Source organism: Phyllostomus hastatus, unplaced genomic scaffold (genome assembly GCF_019186645.2).
Source record: "Phyllostomus hastatus isolate PE091 unplaced genomic scaffold, TTU_PhHast_1.1 phas_contig_34, whole genome shotgun sequence".
NCBI lineage: Eukaryota > Metazoa > Chordata > Mammalia > Chiroptera > Phyllostomidae > Phyllostomus > Phyllostomus hastatus.
Window position 1 is genome coordinate 26,065,778 of NW_025333857.1, and position 8,982 is coordinate 26,074,759.

Sequence of the window (8,982 nt, forward strand, 5' to 3'; positions counted from 1 at the left end):
TTCTCTGTCTTCCCACCTATCATTGCCATCAGTTCCCTCTCAGACTAGGTTGTTCTACCCTCTCCAGTCTGAAGCTCCTTGTCTTTGCCACAGAAGACAGGCAGAATAGGAGCAGAGTGGTCCTGCTTTCTTTTTGTCGTCTGTTAATCACCATCTGTGTTGAGCAGAAAGCCTATCCCCTCCTGTTTGTTTGTCTTGCCCATTACTATAACTTCTATTTTATACTGTTGAGTTCTGTGAGAACTTACACCTTAATTTATTCTTAAGGACCCATAAAAATAGTTTCAATCCACCATTAGTTATTCATTCCTCTTTCTGATTTTTGTTTATCTTTTCAAAATATAAGCTCAGATATTTCCAGTCTAAAATATTTAAAATAGTTTCTCCCAAGAATGTCTTTTAAGGTCCAAATTAAAAGCAAATGCAATATGTGACTCTGGAGGAATTTAAGGCACTACCATTTAAAAATTACCTGCCAGCCTTGTCTCAGTTTTAAGCGAGTTCATAAAATCAGTTGTTAAGGAAATATGAGCTAAGTAGGTGATGTGGACTCAGTGTAGAGCTATGGAGATGGGAGTAAGTGGGCAAACTGAAGACAGATTGAAAGTAGCACCAACAGAACCTGCTGATGGATGACAAGTCATTTATGAGAGAAAGAAGAGTCAAGGATCACAAAACTTATAAATTTCTTTTTTAAGCAATTAGATAGACAGTAAATCTGTTTAGTGAGAGGTAAAAGGCTTTGGAGCAGCAAATTTGGAAGGAGTGTTAACAATTCTGTTTGTCCACATTTAAGGTTTCAATTAGACATCCCAATTGAAATGCCAAGTAGAATATCGGAGTTTGGAGTTCTAAAGGCAAGGCTAGGTTGAAGGTATAAATTTGAGTTGTCTACTAAAGATGACATTTAAAGGCCTGGGACTAGCTGAAATTACCCAGATTAGATCATGGAGGTGAGAAAAAAAGCCAAAAACAAAAACAAAACCCAAGAGGTTCCTGAGTCACCAAAATAGAGATCTAGGGAAAGAGATGAAGGGTGTGAGATGGAGCCCGCAAAGAGATGAGAGAAAAGCTAGGGAAACATGTTATGCTTGAAACCAAATGAAGAATGTGAGTCAAGAGAGAGGAAATAGAGTACATGGTGTCAAATGTTAAAAGTTCCAGTAAGATGATCTCAGAGAACCAAACATCAGCTTTAATAAGATGAGGTCATTGGTGACATGAGGTACATTTTATTCAAGTCAAAAGAAATACCCAATAAAGATGATTTGGAGAGAAAATGTGAAAAATGAGAGACAGTGAGTATAGACAATGTTCTATTTTTCTATGAAGTAGAGCAGAAAATGGGAAGTGTCTGAAACAGGATGTGGAATCAAAGGAAAGTTTTTGTTGCTTGCTTTTTTATTTGTGTTGATGGGCAATCTTAAAGCATGCTTGTTTGGATGGGAAGAGGACCCAGTAAAAAGAAATTAATAATGTAGTAGAGATATAAAAATGGCAGTAAATACTCTTAAAAAAAAGCTGAGTGGAAAGGTTAGGCAAAGATAGGAGGAGTGACTTTTTTGTTGCAACATGAAGGGATGCCTACCTGTGTGTACAGATACTTGGAGGTTGATGGTTGAAAAATAGGGCAGTTCCTATTGGAGCGGAACTATTGTACATAAAATACGCAGGGGTTATTAGCTTAGAACAAGGGAGACGAGGATGTTGTTGATTTAAAATCATCTGGTAAGATAATGGAACAGTAAATTTGCTAGAGAATTGGGATAGGTTTGATTATCAATGTCAAATGACCATTCGAGGAGGATGGTCATGGGTTTGAATGACTCTGGTCACTGCTGTGATTTTCTCCAGTAATATTGAGATGTTTGTGGACAAATGTGGTGAGAGGAGTTTGTATGAGAAAAATATGGTCTTCTCTGGCAATGTTCAAAAGTAAGAGAAAGAAGCAAGTAATTAGTGTCAGGGAATACTTATACTACTGGACAATGGAATCTAGGCCTGGTAATACAAGAGAGTATTTTCTTTCTTGTGTTTGCTTTGGGCTTATTTTGCTCTTTTTGGGTAACTCTTGTGATAGGAACTTACCAGTTTGAGACATTTCCTCTTTTCTAATGTAAGCATTTAGTACTATAAATTTCCCTCTCATCTATAGTTTAGCTGTATCACACATATTTTAATATGGTGCATTTTAATTTTTATTTACTTTTATTGTATTTTTAAATTTCCTTTGAGACTTTCTCTTTGAACCATTATTTAGAAGTGTGTTGTTTAATTTCCAAGTGTTTGGAGGTTTTCTCATTGTCTTTCTGTTGTTGTTGATTTCTGGGTTGATTTCATCAGAGAACATACTTGTGTAATTTCATTTGTTTTAAATTTTATTGATGTTTGTTTTATGCCCAAGATATGATTCATTGGGTAAATATTCTAAGGATGCTTGAAAAAATGTCTATTCTACTCTTTTCAGGTGGTGTGTTGATTTTATGTTGGGTAATTGTATTGTTCAGGTCTTCTATGTTCTTGCTGATTTTTCTGGCTATTAGTTCTATTGCTTGTTAGGAGCAAGTACTCAAGGTCAAGCAAAAATTGTGAATTTGTTTATGTTTTCATTTATTGATTCTGTTTCATGTAGTTTTTGAGGTTCTGTTATTTGGCACATATACTCATTAGGATCATTATGTCTTCCTGGTGGATTGATCCTCTTATCATTATGTAATGTGCCTCTTTGTCTCTTTTAATATTCCTGGTCCTGAAGTCTACTTTAATAGTAATATAGCTCCTCCTTATTTTTTAAAAGATTTTATTTGTTTATTTTTTAGAGAGGGGAAAGAGGGGGGAAAGAGAGGGAAGAAACATCAATGTGTGGTTGCCTCTCAAGTGCCACCTACTGGGGACCTTGCCCACAATCCAGGCATGTGCCCTGACTAGGAATTGACCCAGTGACCCTCTGGTTCTGAGGTCGGTGCTCAATCCACCGAGCCACACCAGCCAGGGCTATTTTTTTAAATTAATATTTGTATGGTGTACTTTGCCATTCTGTTACTTCCAACCTATGTTGCTGAATTTTAAATTACTTTTTGTAAACAGCAGATAGTTGGGTTGTTTTCTGATGCACTTTTAATTGGTCTATTTCACTATTTGCACTTAAGTTAATTATTGATATATTAGAACTTAAATCAGCTTTTCATTAGTTGTTTCCTCTAGTTCTTATTCTTCTGCTTCACTTTTCTTGCCTTTCTGCTGGTTACTGAGGTATTTTTAGAATTCCATCTTATTTTTTTATAGTGTGTTTTTAGTGTATCTTTTTGTATAGTTTTCATAATGGTGGCTCTGAGTATTATAAAATACATATGACTTATGACTTATAACAGTTTATAGGTATCGACATTTTGTTACTTTGAGTGAAGTGTGGAATCCTGACTTCCATTTAGTTCCCTTTACTCTCTCCACTTCTATATAGTATTGAATATAAGATGGTATTATAATATTTGTTTAGTCAAATATGATTTTAAAAACTCATGCAAAGTTTTTAAAACTTATGTGGGGATATTGCATGTACCCACATTTCTGGTATCTCCATGTTTGTAAAATTTTTCCAAATGCTCGAAAGTGATTCTTTCATCATTTTTTCTCTATTTAAAGAAAATTCTTTTTTAAAAAATTCTCACCAAAGGGTATGTTTTTTGCTTTTTAAAGAGAGAGGAAAGGAGGAGGGGGGCAGAGAGAGAGACATCAATGTGAGAGAGGAACATTGATCAGTCACCTCCTGCTCATGCCCCGACCGAGGACTGAACTGGCAGCCCTTTGGTGCATGGGACAGTGCTCCTAGTGGCAAGAGCCACCTGGCCAGGTCTTGAAAAAAATTCTTTAACAGTCTTGAAGTGTATGTATACTAGAAAAACTTCTTATAGTTTTTATTGCCTCTTCATTTTTGAAGGATGGTTTTCCAGATATGCAATTTTATATCGACAGCCACGGGTATTTTCTTCCAGCATTTGCAGAATATTGTGGTACTTCATTTCAGCCAAGGTGGTTTCAGATAAGAAATCCACATTCATTCAAAGTGGTATTCCAAAGCTAATGTTTTGATTCTCTCTGGTTGCTTCAAGATTTTTTTCCCTATGTTTTTAGTATTTAGAAGTTGAATTATATATCTTGGCATAGATTTCTTTGAATTTATCTTATTTGGGATCTCTTAATTCCGTAGTTTTAGGGCTTTTCTTCTGTCTTTTTTTTAAACCAAATTTCAAAAGTTTTCAACTACTATTTCTTCAAATGCTCTTTTAGCCCACTCTCTTTCTTCATGCCATCTAGGATTCTAGTTATACAAATTTTGGATTTTTTGTTATTGTCTCAAATTTCTCTGAGTTTCTGTTCAGTTTTGTTTTTTACTTTATTTTTTCTCTGATGTTCAGATTGGGTTAATTCTATTGATCTATCCTCGAGTTCACTGAATTGGTCTCTGCCACCTCCAATCTACTATTGAACAATCCAGCAAATTTTTATTTCTAATGCTGTATTTTCAGTTCAATATTTTCCACATAATTCTTTTTTTTATACTTTCTATTTCTCTTCTGTGATTTTCTTCTGTTTCTTCTTTCAACCAAATCTGTAACTGCTTATGGATTCATTTCTAATATGGGAGCTTTAAAATTCTTTGTTGGATAATTCCAATATTTGGTTCATCTTGATTATAGTTTTACTTTATTGTACTTCTTCATTAAAGTTGTTATTTTCCTAGATTCTTAAAAAATTATATCTTGGTCATTTAAGCTATTATTGTACAACAATCTGGGTCCTATTTAAATATTTTATTTTAGTAACTAATCACTATATTTAGGTTTACCACATAGACCCTGGCCAACTTTGTAGGCTGTGGTTCTAGTTTTTTAGAGCTGTTATACTGCTTTCATCTTCATAGTTTATTTCATGTTAGTTGAGCTCCCAAAGGTCCACGATAGTTGCTTCCTGAAGAGGTAGGAAAAGCTTCCCCAGGCCAGGCTGCCTGGCACCTCTATATCGAGGACGGGAATCTATAGAGAAAAAACTTCTGAGCCAGGCAGCTGGTTATGTCAGGGTTTCCCTTCCTGGCGCTGAGCAGCCACTTGTTTTTTTAGGTGAGTGGCATGAACCTCAAATAAAAAGATGTCTTTACCCAAGGGTTTGGCTTGTGTTACTCAAGCCAGAAACCTGGAAATCATATGATTCTTTTCTTTGTCAACCAGAAGTAAATTTATCAAGACTTAATAAAGCTTAGATTTCAGTACCCCTCACTGAAGGAGCCCTTTCTAAGACCCTGGAACCTAAATGTGTTCACAGGATCACATATTTTCATAAACTTTGCACAAGTAGCATATTTTAACTGCAATTAGTTTTAAAACTATATCTCTTTTGTCCTCCTACTTCCCCTTTATAACATTCCCCATGTGTCATTGCCCCGGGTACTTCTGAGATCTGGCTATAAGGAGGCAATGTTAGGGATACATTTGTTTGGATTTGGTGGGATAAACTTATGTTGCCCACAGACACTCTATACATAGTTGTCATTGCTAGTTATTCTTGCATGGGGTGGCTGTAGGAAAGTTCCTAACCACCCACTATGCTGACTCACCCAGCTCTGTGACACAAATGTTCAGGACCTACGGTTGTCTTACAATATGAGCATGACCTGTTAAACTCAGAAGTATTGTGTAGAAAGGAGGAATAATATTTGGAATTTGGGGAATCAGAATTTAGTCTATCATCATCAGATATGTAATATTTAGTATTTATTTAGCTAAATATTGGAACATTTGAGACATAATAGTGCTTAGTCAAATTAGAAGTTCTCTCTTGCCACAGATACTCAATAATGCAACATATACAGTCATAAATAATAATGAAATAGAATTTATCAGAACTTTTATTTAGACTACAAGTATGAAACTTTACTACAAATAATAAGTCCATGTGTAATGTCACATGGCTTATATATTTCAGTTATAAATAATCAAAACAAATAAAAGTTGATCAACCATGTTAAACAAAGACGGAATTATCTTTCTTTTTTATATACAAAATTATCTCAAAATTATTATCATATAAAAATCAATATCAGAGAATTTTCTGCCAAAATATTTCAAGCAGTAGATTGGTTAAAAATGGTGTATCATATTTTTTTTGTTTTGGTAATGCTCATAGTATCTGGCAGCTTTTTAAAATTTGTGATTTGCTGTACTTTCTTTTCTCAGTCTAAAGAAATACTTTTGTATCTAATTTTTTTCCTTAAAAATTATCTCACAAAAGTTTGATTTAATCCTAATTTATTTCCATCTTTCTTTCTTTCTTTCTTTCTTTCTTTTTTAACCTACTTCCTACCTTCAAACCCACATCCCATCTATCTGGAAATTCTATTGAGTCTGTCTACTTCTCTCCATCTCCACTGCCACCATTGTTATTTTTCATTTGGACAAGAACACTTCTTTGGACAAGTAACTTCTCTTTCTTGGGCAGAAACATCTTAATTTAGTGTAACCAAATTTACTGCTTTCTCTATATGTTGTCAAGACTTTACTATCTGGTTTTCTGTATTCCGAGGTTTAAAAAAGAGTTCTTAATTATTTTTATGACAGTTTTGTCTTGTAATTTTTTACATATATCTTTAGCCATTGTAGGCTAGTTTTATATTTTGCCAGATAACTAACTAGGAATGCTAACATCATTTAAGAGAAAAACAACTTGTCTTAAATAAAATGTCAACTTTATCATTTATGTTAAATTTAGATTTTATATTATGTCAATTATCTATGTCCATTAGAAAACACTAGTGCACAGTGTTTTCATTATAGATTTATACTAATTTTAATATTGATATAGTAAACCCACTCAATATCAATTTTAAAATGGAAATTTATTGCACATTCCTTTTTAGAATAAATTTTAAACTTATTTTGACCAATTGGGAAAAACTTTTGTTGAGATTATGATTGGAACTGCAATAAATTTATACACATACCCACACATATATGTTTATTCTCACCTAAAGACATTTTCTTCATTGCTTTTAGAGAGAAAGGAAGGGGGGAAGAGAGAGAGAGAGAGAGAGAGACAGAGACAGAGAGACAGAGACAGAGAGAGAGACAGAGAGATTGCCTTCTTATATGCACCCTGACAGGGGATAGAATCCCCAGCCTGGGCATTTGCCCTGACTGGGAATTAGACCCTTTGGTCCACAGGATGATGCTTCAACCAACTGAAACACACTGGTCTGGGCTAATTTATATATTAATATAGAAAGAACTGTCTCTCAAATTTCAGATCTTAGTTTATGTCCTTCAACAAAATATTATCATTGTCTTCATTTAGATCCAATTCCTGTCTACTCAGATTTATTTTGCACAATTTATCTTTTTTTTTACTGTACTTATAAATGGGATGTATCCAATTTCAATTTCTAATTGCATATTAGTAGAAGAAAAGCTATTAATTTTGTATCTGGACAGCCATACTACCAAATTCTTATTAATGCTAATAGATATTTAGCAGAATATTTTATAAGTATATTTTCAAAGTATATAACCATACCAACTGAAAATATAATACTGTCTTTTAATCCCCCATATTTAAACTGCTTCTTCAATTTTCTAGCCTTGATAGTCTCCAAAACGCAATGAAGAACAGAAATAATAGGGAATATCCCTGTCTTATTACTGGTTTTAATAAAGCAATGACTGTTGTATATAATGTAGTTGTTGGGTTTAGGTATAGATTGTTCTTAAAATTTTAAAAATTTGTTTAAGTAGTGCTTTGAACTGAATTATGTCACCCAAAATTAATGTGTTAAAGCCTCAACTCCCCATGTGACTGTATTGTAGATAGGGCCTTTAAGGACCTTATTAAGGTTAAATAAGGTCATACAGGTGGAACCCTGTCTGACAGAACTAGAGACTTTGTAAGTGGTTATAAAGTCCTTATAAGAAAAGAAAGAGACAACAGTTTGCTCTTTCTCTGCCATGTGAGGACACAGTGAGAGTTTAGCCACCTGCAAGCCAAGAGAGACCCACCAGGACCCAACTATGCCGTTACCCTGATCTCAAACTCGCATCCTACAGAAACTTGAGAAGATAAATTTCTGTTGTTTAAGCCATTCGGTTTATTGTGTTTTGTTTTGTCAGCACAAGCTAATACCAACTGAGAATTTATTGGTGTACATGCAGCTATATAAAGCCATAAATTATGATAAATGTAGTGATAACATTGTCCTCTACTCAGCAGTTCTCAACTGTGGTCATTTTGTTCCTCAGGAGACATTTAGCAATGTCTAGAGGCATTTGTTTTTGTTTGTCACAATGTGGGTGAGAAGTACATGCTACTGTCATCAAGTAGGTAAAGGCTAGGGATGCTGCCAAATATCCTACAAAGAGAGGACAGCTTGCCACAACAAAGCCTCATCTGGTCTAAAATGAGAGAAACTCTGCCTAGCCAAACTTCTCAATCCCCCTGTCCCCTAGAGGAAGGAAAAGAGAAGGTATCTCAAACTATTGCAAATGCCTCATTTCCTGGGCCATAGTTGTGTGCACAGGTCAGCATCAGTAGCTGGTGGAATGGGACCACTTGCTCTGCTGGCACTTGAAGTAGAGGTTAGTGGAATCGATCTTTGCCCTGGGTCATTATGCCAATCGTGCTGAAGGACTCCATACCTGTTGTCATTGGCAGGTATCTTTTAGGTACAACATGGGCTGGACAGGTAGAGAAGCTTGGCTGTTTCTAGTATGGGTGAATTTGTCCATACCACATACTCCACTGGCTGCCAAGACCTGTCATGGAAGTTTTATTTATTTCTATTTTACCTACAGTTCTTCACAGGGATGTCTAATGAATTTTATCAAATTCCTGTATGGCAGTCATTGATAGAATCATAGGGTTTTTCTCCTGTAATATTTAATGTGTTAGATTTTCTTAATGGATGCCTTCAGTTAGAAAGTAAAAAGTACAAAGTTTTTC